The sequence below is a fragment of the Eurosta solidaginis genome, chromosome 3 (genome assembly GCF_040869045.1).
Source record: "Eurosta solidaginis isolate ZX-2024a chromosome 3, ASM4086904v1, whole genome shotgun sequence".
NCBI classification, from domain to species: Eukaryota; Metazoa; Arthropoda; class Insecta; order Diptera; family Tephritidae; genus Eurosta; species Eurosta solidaginis.
The window spans coordinates 88,734,016-88,745,065 of record NC_090321.1 but is presented as its reverse complement, the minus strand read 5'-3'; the positions used below and the strand labels follow the sequence as shown (position 1 = coordinate 88,745,065).

Genomic DNA, 11,050 nt, shown 5'->3' with positions numbered 1-11,050 from the left:
TTTTATCATATGAACGCATTCAAAAATGAAAATGCGTTATTGCGAGTTTTGGCAACATTGTTAGTTACTAGAGGAACTCCAGATCTTTCATTTACAACATTGGGAAGAATCAAGAATTATTTGAGAAATACGATGGGACAAGAGCGTATCAATGGTCTAGATTCTTTGAACATCCATAACCGGATTGATTCGACTTAAGATGTATTCCTGAAAGAATTTTTCTAAAAGCCTCGAACATTTTGAAACGACTAAGTACGGCACACAAAGAAAAAGAGAGGTAAATCTAACAGAAAAAGATGGTTCAAATTGCAGTGAACGAAAAACGTTGTAAATCTAACCGACTAAAAATTGTTATTATAATAGTTCGTCAAAATAGTTCGAGTACCATCAAAAATTGTACGAGAACCACCAAAAATAGTTCGCGTACCAATAAAATAGTTGATTTACCATGAAAAACAGTTTTTTTACCACGGAAAATAGTTCTTTTACCATGAGAACTATTTTTTAACCGTGAAAAATAGTTTTTTACCTTTAATAACCAAAACAAAACACGTTTAGAAATAACTAAAAAAAAGCATTATTTTTTAAATAAATACATTATTATTTATTATTTTTATTAAATGCGTACATATTTTTATATTTATTTTATATTAAGCGTCATCTAGCTTTTTCAACCGCAGAACATACTCACCAGTTGGATGAGCACACTTGTTGTAAATCCTAAAAGATTATAATTATTTTTGATTTATTTTGCACACTATATGTGACCCGGCCTATGAAAAGGTGGCTTATGACACTTTTTTTCTGGTTTCGATAGTTTTTGAGACGCTCTTTCACGTGGTGAAAAGTAGAAAGTCCTAACTTGCTTAGAAGTGTTCTGGAGATGATATTTTCATCCACTTCCATTTGACCTTCAGAAAAGAAGCTAGATTGGCAAAAAAAAGGTTAGAAAAAGCTAAATTTAGAAAAAAAGAAGCTAAAAAAAGGCCAGAAATTTTTTTGGTTAATTCATAAAATTATTTTTTTATATTTTAGTTTACACATTTGTAAATAAAAACTTATAAACATAACTTAAACATAACTTCTTGTTTCAAAACATATCAGGCACATTTTCCTTGACTAGCACATGGAATTACTTTAAATGATTGCATATGTGTATACACACAAAAAAAATATTACAAACTAATTATTTATATAAAATATTCCCCGTCTGAAAAATCAGAAGAGCTTAAGTCTGCGTATAAAGTTTCGCTATTTACCATAGATATGAGATCATTGGTAATTTCAAAATCAATACAACATTTAGATAAGCGTTTTAACAAGCATCTAATATTAAGCAGCGCATTAAGCATTTTAATTTTTAGTTTGTTCCTTAATTTAGTTTTCAGAATTCTCATGCCACTAAAAATTCTTTCAACCTCCGCGTTACTGAGTGGTAATACTAAGAAACTAAATATGAATTCGACAAGTTCTAAAAAAGGTGGTTCGTTTAATGCATTTTTATGTTCTCGGATTTCCGACCAAAATTCCATGGTGGAGTGTACATTTTTCCATTGTGTAGTTATAAGCTTTCGCCACTGCAGCTCCATTAATGCTATTTGACTTGAAGAATAACTATGCTTCTCTTTTTCAAAGTAAGAAAATACATCTGGCTTTGAAACTTTCAACGAATTTTTAGCAGAAAGAGAATTAATCTTTTGTAGAGAACTCATATTATTAGGTATTAGGTGTTCATAGGAACTATTGAAATTATTTTATTTTAGGAATTATTAAAAATACATTCGGATTAAAAAAGGCTAGAAAAAAGTCACGAAGCTAAACCCAAAATTTCGAGGCTAAAGGCAAAAAAAAAGGCTAAATCTAGCCTCGAAAAGGCTAACCTGGCAACACTGCTGTTCATAATGCAAAAGAAAAACTAATAAGAAACTGAAGAAATACATTGTTTATCTTTAACAGCTGCTTCTCGCAATTTCTTTTTTGAGTCATAAGCCACCTTTTCATAGGCCGGGTCACATATACACTTACAAAATCATGTGATGAAGAACTGGATGTCTGTGAACATGAAAGAGATTCAATGCTAATGTTCCGCTGTCGCTACTGCTGCATAAAATCAACAATGTCAGAATTGACTGAAGATGTATTACACGTTAAAACGTTGCTATAACCCTAAAGGATTATGCGAAAAATTAGCTGAAACGTTCACCGAGACTTTGAAGTACTTACGTTTGCTTTCCTCCAAGTTATGAGCTTGTGGCGGAATTCTGCTCTAGCACCAATCGTGTCGTTCTTGAACAAATCTGCAAGGTCCGACTCCGTCAGATATTTCCAATTGGTCAGCGTTATTGCTTGCGCTGAAATTGCAGAAAATAAAATAAAAAATAAAACAATGACATATTTGGAAATCACCTTTAAGTTCTGCGATTTTTTGGGGAAAACCCCACTCCAAAATCAGTTGACAAAATTCCGTGTCTGCTGGATCAGGATTATTCATATCATCCGCTTCAAGAGCACTCAATATATTTACCGAAAACAATTCACTATTGTTAACACTCATTGTTATTCTATTAATTTCAATTAAATTAAACGCTCACGCAACTAACACCGTCCACGTAAATTTGACAACTGAATATCAACAATGTGTTGCTTTATTTTGCAAAAAGCATCAAGGGTTGCCATTATTTTCATCGAATAAACTATCTTTTCAGTTAGTTTAACCAACCAAAATAGTAGAGTTACAATTTTATTTGGTTAGTTTTACTATTTTGGCTGTTAAGAATTGTAATTTTACCATTTTAGAGTTTAGCCATACCCTTTTTTGTAGTTAAAGTTATATGCTACAATTCTAACGGTTAGTTTAACCAACCAAAATAGTACAGTTACAATTGTAACGGTTAAACTATTTTTATAGTTAAAAATTTCCAAATTCGTTTAACAATTTTTTTTTATTAGACTAACCACCTGAATTGTACTTTTGTTTGTGTTTTCAATGTAAGTAGAAAATTAACAACCTTTTTCGATTAGATTAACTTATCTTTTTTTCTTTCTGTGGGGATGAATGGTTGTGGAACACAATTTAAGTTGTTTTAAATTCATACATACATTTTGCAAAAATTAAATAAAATAAGAGTTAAACATTTTTTTTATCACAAAAACATTGAATTCTCGAATTGAATTGTAAGGTTTTAAAAATAGATGCGTAAATAAAAATGACTGAAAAGTACTTTTTGGATCCCCATGGGGGATTCGGCCTCTAGCCCTCCAGTGGATCCGCCCCTGCTTCTGTTTCTCTCGGATTTTATATTGTTTATATTGCGCCTTTGGACTTTTGGTGGGAGTTTCGAGTTCAAATCCACGCTGAAATAAACTTGCTTTTCGCGCCTTATGTTTTGAAAGTTTCCCGATTTACTTGCTGGGGAAATGTCCTACATTTCACGTGAAGCTTGTTACGGAACTTAACAGCCTTCAAAACCCTATTGTTGAAACCAAGACTAAAACGAGCTTTTCACTAGAGAAACACGAACAAATACATGCTTATCCAAAACAGATTTGAAAATGTTCGTAAAAAGTTCTTCTTGCAAAAGTTTACGTTTCTCACGAAATAGACTTTTATAAAATACTAAATTTTCCATCAATCATAAGTTTCTACATGAATTTTTACAAGGTTGGTTTAAAAGTCATAAAATTTTGTTTAGGCTTTATAAATTTCCTCTTTTCTTTCGGTATTATTCATTTTGTGCATTCATTTTTAAATTTTCAGTTCAATTATAAACCCAACAAACTTGCTCTTTTATGCAATCGGGCCAACAAATTATGTACATAAGTATATATGTTTGTAGATAGAGTTACTTTAATCACTCCGTCATACACTCGTTTATATTTATATATCTTCGCTTTTGTTCAATAACATACTTGCAAACTTTTACAACAAACGATGTAAAGTTTTGATGAAAAGCATTTTGTACATTTTCTTTAGAAATTCTCTACGTAGAAGAGCGTCTCATAGGTTGATTGATGATTCACCTCAATCAATTTGTAAAGCAAAAGCCATAGCCGATTAGTGACCTACAATGATTTGTGCCTTTCACAGTTTTATGAAAAAAATCATTACACGGATGTTCATATGTAGTATGTACATGTACAATATATGCTTGTATAGTATATATTTTTTCACAAGTGTCTTCGACAATTAATCGGCTTAGCCAAGTGGATTACTTTTTATACCTTCATGAACATGAAATGGTATATTAACTTTGGTCCGATGTTTGTAAGAGAAATATAGAAGATAGACTCACCATTAAGTATACCGAATTGATCAGGGCGACGAACTGAGTTGATATAGCCATGTACGTCTGTCCGTCCGTCCGTCTGTCTGTTTGAACGCAAACTAGTCCCTCAAATTTTGATATATCTCAATGAAATTTGGCACAAGGATGTATTTTTGTATTATATTAGACATTTATCGGATCCGGTAGGATCGGACTACTATAACATATATCTCCCATACAACCGATCGTTCAGATAAGACGATTTTGGTCATTCCTGCCGCAATTTAGAAAGTATAAACGTGAAACTCGGTGATATATATTCTAATATATCACAGAAGATATCCTGAAAACATCACTTTGATCGGAGCTATATATAGTTATATCCCATACAACCGATCGTTCAGATAGAAAGATTTTTGGCCATTTCTCCCTTAGTTTCCAATATAAAAACGTTAAACTTGGTGATATTTATTCTAATATATCATAGAACATTTCCTGTAAAAACCATTTCGATCGGAGCTATATCTAATCTAATATATATATATATATATCTAATCTAATATATATTATAAATGGCAAAGTTTGGATGTGAAGATGTTTGGATGTTTGGATGTTTGTCCAGACGTTTGTCTTTGTGACTCAATCACGCAAGAACGGCTGAACCGATTTGGATGAAATTTTGCACACATATAGCCAATAGTCTAGAAGGGTCTACTAACTATATATTTTTGAAAAGGGGCGTGGTCCCCGCCCCCTATGAACAGTTATAATTTAATTATTATATTTTTTCGTCTTTGCGACTGAATCACGCCAGAATGGCTACACGGATTATGATGAAATTTGGGACACAGACAGTAGTCTACTAGCGAAATTTTTTTCGAATATGGAAAGAGGGGTGGGGGTCCCACGACCCCTTCGAGAAATTATTTTTCAATAATTTTTACACATTATAACTTTACGTATACTGGCCTTCACCAATATCACAGACTCAAGGGGTCACATAAGTCGAGGGCTTACAAAGTAAGCAGTGATACCCTCCGCCCCCCCCCCCCTTTATCTACCCCTCTGGTGTAAAATCTATAAATTGTTATAACTCAATATAAATTTTCTCCTAAATCAATAGTTTTTGGTATCTGGTACATACAGAACGAGATCTAGACAATTTTGGAGGAACGATCAGTGGTCCTCTCCTCTACTCCCGCCATCCGCCCTCCATCAATTGTTTTTATTAGCACGCTTTTATTAGCTTTACCTGTATGTTTCTATGTAACTTTTTATTCGCTCCAATGCGCCTGCTGCCTTATTAACATGGTTATATAATTAGCTTCACCTTATTTGTAATCCCGTAAGGGTCATATCGAGACCCTCCGGGATCATTTCTGGATGGTTTTCGGGATCGGTCCGGGATTACGCCGGGGTAATTTCGGGACTTTTTCGGGACTATTTCGGGATCGTTTTGGGACCCTTCCGGGATCATTTCTGTATAGTTTTCGGGATCCGTCCGGGATCCCGTCGGGGTTATTTTGGGACATTTTCGGGACTATTCCGGAATCATTTCGGGACTATTTCGCGATCATTTGGGGACCCTTCCGGCATCATTTCTGGATGGTTTTCGGGATCCGTCCGGGATCCCGTCGGGGTACTTTCGGGATCATTTGCGTACCTTCGAGAGATAAATTCTTGATGGTTTCCGGGATCATTACGGGACTTTTTCGGGGTCAGTTTGGGTCCGTTCCGTAATCATTCCTGGATGGTTTTAGGGATCCGTCCAGGATCCCGTCGGGACCATTTCGGGGCTATTTCGGGATCATTAGGGGTATCTTCCGGCATCATTTCTGGATGGTTTACGGGATCCGTCCGGGATCCCGTCGGTGTCATTTCGGGACCATTTGGGGTCCATTCCGGCATCATTTCTGGATGGTTTTCGGGATCCGTCCGGGATCCTGTCGGGGTCATTTTGGGACTTTTGCGGGATCATGTGGGGTCTCTTCCGGCATCATTTCTGGATGGTTTTCGGGATCCGTCCGGGATCCCGTCGGTGTCATTTCGGGACCATTTGGGGTCCATTCCTGCATCGTTTCTGGATGGTTTGGGGTCTTGGGATCATTTGGGGTCTCTTCCGGCATCATTTCTGGATGGTTTTCGGGATCCGTCCGGGATCCCGCCGATGTCATTTCGGGACTATTACGGCATCATTTGGGGTACCTTCCGGCATCATTTCTAGATGGTTTTCGGGATCCATCCGGGATCCCGTCGGGGTCATTTCGGAACTTTTTCTCGACTAATACAGGATCATTTGGGGAACCTTTCGGCATCATTACTAGATGGTTTACGGGATCCGTCCGGGATCCCGTCGGCGTCATTTTGGGACTTTTTCGGGATCATTTGGGGTCTCTTCCGGCATCATTTCTGGATGGTTTACGTGATCCATACGGGATCTTGTCGGGGTCATTTTGGGACTTTTGCGGGATCATTTGGGGTATCTTCCAGCATCATTTCTGGATGGTTTTCGGGATCCGTCCGGGATCCTGTCGGGGTCATTTTGAGACTTTTGCGGGATCATTTGGGGTCTCCTCCGGCATCATTTCTGGATGGTGTACGGGATCCGTCCGGGATCCTGTCGGGGTCATTTTGGGACTTTTGCGGGATCATTTGGGGTCTCTTTCGGCATCATTTCTGGATGGTTTACGGGATCCGTCCGGGATCCTGTCGGGGTCATTTTGGCACTTTTGCGGGATCATTTGGGGTCTCTTCCGGCATCATTTCTGGATGGTTTACGGGATCCGTCCTGGATCCTGTCGGAGTCATTTTGGGACTTTTGCGGGATCATTTGGGGTCTCTTCCGGCATCATTTCTGGATGGTTTACGGAATCCGTCCGCGATCCCGTCAGGGTCATTTCGGGACTATTTCGGGATAATTTGGGGTACCTGCCGGCATCATTTCTGGATGGTTTTGGGTATCCGTCCGGGATCCCGTCGGTGTCATTTCGGGACCATTTGGGGTCCATTCCGGCATCATTTCTGGATGGTTTTCGGGATCCGTCCGGGATCCTGTCGGGGTCATTTTGGGACTTTTGCGGGATCATTTGGGGTCTCTTCCGGCATCGTTTCTGGATGGTTTTCGGGATCCGTCCAGGATCCTGTCGGGGTCATTTTGGGACTTTTGCGGGATCATTTGGGGTCTCTTCCGGCATCATTTCTGGATGGCTTACAGGATCCGTCCGGGATCCTGTCGGGGTCATTTTGAGACTTTTGCGGGATCATTTGGGGTCTCTTCCGGCATCATTTCTGTATGGTTTTCGGGATCCGTCCGGGATCCTGTCGGGGTCATTTTGGGACTTTTGCGGGATCATTTGAGGTCTCTTCCGGCATCATTTCTGGATGGTTTACGGGATCCGTCCGGGATCCTGTCGGGGTCATTTTGGGCCTTTTGCGGGATCATTTGGGTTCTCTTCCGGCATCATTTCTGGATGGTTTACGGGATCCGTCCGGGATCCTGTCGGGGTCATTTTGGGACTTTTGCGGGCTCATTTAGGGTCTCTCCCGGCATCATTTCTGGATGGTTTTCGGGATCTGTCCGGGATCCTGTCGGGGTCATTTTGGGACTTTTGCGGGATCATTTGGGGTCTCTTCCGGCATCATTTCTGGATGGTTTACGAGATCCGTCCGGGATCCTGTCGGGGTCATTTTGGGACTTTTGCGAGATCATTTGGGGTCTCTTCCGGCATCATTTCTGGATGGTTTACGGGATCCGTAAGGAACCCTGTCGGGTTCATTTTGGGACTTTAGCGGGATCATTTGGGGTCTCCTCCGGCATCATTTCTGGATGGTTTTCGGGATCCGTCCGGGATCCTGTCGGGGTCATTTTGGGACCTTTGCGGGATCATTTGCGGTCTCTTCCGGCATCATTTCTAGATGGTTTTCGGGATCCGTCCGGGATGCAGTCGATGTCATTTCGGGACTATTTCGGTATCATTTGGGGTACCTTCCGGTGTCAATTCTAGATGGTTTTCGGGATCCGTCCGGGATCCCGTCGGAGTCATATCGGGACCATTTGGGGTACCTACCGGCATCATTTCTGGATGGTTTACGGGATCCGTCCGGGACCCTGTCGGGGTCATTTTGGGACTTTAGCGGGATCATTTGGGGTCTCCTCCGGCATCATTTCTGGATGGTTTCCGGATCCGTCCGGGATTCCGTCGGCGTAATTTCGGGACTATTAGGGGGTTATTTGGGGACCTTTCCGGCATCATTTCTGGATAGTTTTAGGGATCCGTTCGGGATCCCGACGGGGTCATATCGGGACCATTTGGGGTACCTACCGGCATCATTTCTGGATGGTTTACGGGATCCGTCCGGGACCCTGTCGGGGTCATTTTGGGACTTTAGCGGGATCATTTGGGGTCTCCTCCGGCATCATTTCTGGATGGTTTCCGGATCCGTCCGGGATTCCGTCGGCGTAATTTCGGGACTATTAGGGGGTTATTTGGGGACCTTTCCGGCATCATTTCTGGATAGTTTTAGGGATCCGTTCGGGATCCCGACGGGGTCATATCGGGACCATTTGGGGTACCTACCGGCATCATTTCTGGTTGGTTTTCGGGATCCGTCCGGGATCCCGTCGGTGATCATTTCGGGACTATTTCGGGATCATTTGGGTACCTACCTTCATCATTTCTGGATGATTTTCGGGATCCGTACGGGATCCCGTCAGGGTCATTTCAGGACTTTTTCGGGATCCGCCCGTGATCCCGGCGGGGTCATTTCGGGACTATTTCGGGATCATTTGGGGTACCTAGATGGATAGTTTTCGGGATTCGTCCGGGATCCCGTCTGGATCATTTCAGGACTTTTTCCGGATCATTTGGGGTATCTTCCGGCCACTTTTCTAGATGGTTTTCGGTATCCGTCCGGGATACCGTCAGGGTAATTTCGGGACTATTTTGGGATAACTTGGGAACATTTCCGGCATCCTTTCTGGATAGTTTCCGGGATCCTTCGGGGATCCCGTCAGGGTCATTTCGGAACCCGCGACTAATGCGGGATCATTTGGGGACCCTTTCGCCATCATTTCCGGATGGTTTTCGTGATCCGTCCGGGATACCGTGAGGGTAATTTCGGGACTATTTGGGGATAACTTGGGAACCTTTCCGGCATCATTTCTGGATAATTTCCGGGATCCGTCGGGAATCCCGTCAGGATCATTTCGGAACTATAAGGGGATCATTTCATTTTTCATCTTTCTTTAAGGGGATCATTTCACCTTCCAGCATCATTTCTGTATACTTTTGGGGATCCGACGGGGTCATTTCTGGCCTATTTCGGGATCATATTGGGGTACCAACCGGCATCATTTCTGGATGATCCGGGATCCGTCCGGGATCCCATCGGGGGAATTTCGGGAATTTTTCGGGATCATTTGGGGTCCCTTCCGGCATCATTTCTGGATCGTTTTCAGGATCCGTCCGAGATCCCGTCGGGTTTATTTTTTTACTTTTTCGGGAAAATGTTAGGGAATTTCGAGACTGTTCTTGGATCATTTGGGGATCCTTCAGGGATAATTTCTGGATGGTTTTCGGGATCCCGTCGGGGTAATTTCGGGACTTTTTCACGACTATTTCGGGGTCAGTTGCCCTTAAAAATCATTTCTGGGTGGTTTTCGGGATCCGTCCGGGATCCCGTCAGGGTTATTTCGCGCCTTTTCGGGACTATTTCTGGATCATTTTGGGACCCTTCCGGGATAATTTCTCTATGATTTTGGGATCTCTTCGGGATCCCTTCGTAGTTTTTTCGCGACTTTATCTGGGATAAATTGCGGACCCTTTAGAGATCAATTCTGGATGGTTTTCGGTATCGGTCTGGGATCCCCTCAAGGTCATTTCGGGACTTTTTCGGGACTATTTCGAATCATTTTTGGACCCATCCGGCATAATTTCTGGGTGATTTTCGGGATCTGTCCGGGATCCCGACGGAGTTTTTTCGGGACTTTTTCCGGACTATTTCTGGATTATTTGCGGACGTTTCAGAGCTCAGTTCTGGATGATTTTTGGGATCTGTCCGGGATCCCGTCGGAGTTATTTCGGAGTAATTTTGGGACCCTTCCAGGATAATTTCTTCATGATTTTCGGGATGGGTCTGAGTTTTTCGTGACTTTCGGGACTATTTCGGGATCACTTGCGGAACCTTCAGAGATCAATTCTGGATGGTTTGTGGACTTTTCCGGGATCATTTGGGGATACCTCCAGAGTCATTTCTGGATGGTTTTCGGGATCCCGTCAGGGTTATTTCGGGCCTTTTTCGTGACTACTATTTCGGAATCATTTTGGGACTCTTTCGGGATAATTTCTGGGCGATTTTCGGGATTTGTCCGGGATCCCGTCAGAGTTTTTTCGGGACTTTTTCGGACTATATCGGGATCATTTGCGGACCGTTCAGGAATCAAATCTGGATGGTTTTCGGGATCCGTCCGGGATCCCGTCAGGGTCATTTCGGGACTTTTCGTGACTACTTCGGGATTATTTTGGGACCCTTCCGGCATCATTTCGTGACTATTTGGTGTCATTTAGGGACACTTCCGGGATCATTTTAGGTCTCTTCGAAACCGGTAATTCAGCACACATGGCCGTGGATTTACGGCAAATTATTCGTAATTAAAATTCGGTATGTTTTATCTTTAATATATCACAGCTTTTTCGTTCTATTTTTAAATGAATCCTGTAACGAACTATTACAACTATAATTAAAATTTTTGTAATATTTTAACCAACTAAATACCCGAAAAAGCA

The 11,050-nt window shown here is 41.4% G+C and overlaps 1 long non-coding RNA gene across 1 annotated transcript; it reads right to left on the bottom strand.

The window, feature by feature from the left end:
- Positions 1 to 2,060: 2,060 nt before the first annotated feature.
- LOC137246522 (uncharacterized) lies at positions 2,061 to 2,542 on the bottom strand. The gene is made up of 3 exons (XR_010951533.1): positions 2,407 to 2,542; positions 2,224 to 2,351; positions 2,061 to 2,166 (listed from the first exon to the last, which is right to left on the bottom strand). It is a non-coding gene; the product is annotated as an uncharacterized lncRNA (long non-coding RNA).
- Positions 2,543 to 11,050: the final 8,508 nt, after the last annotated feature.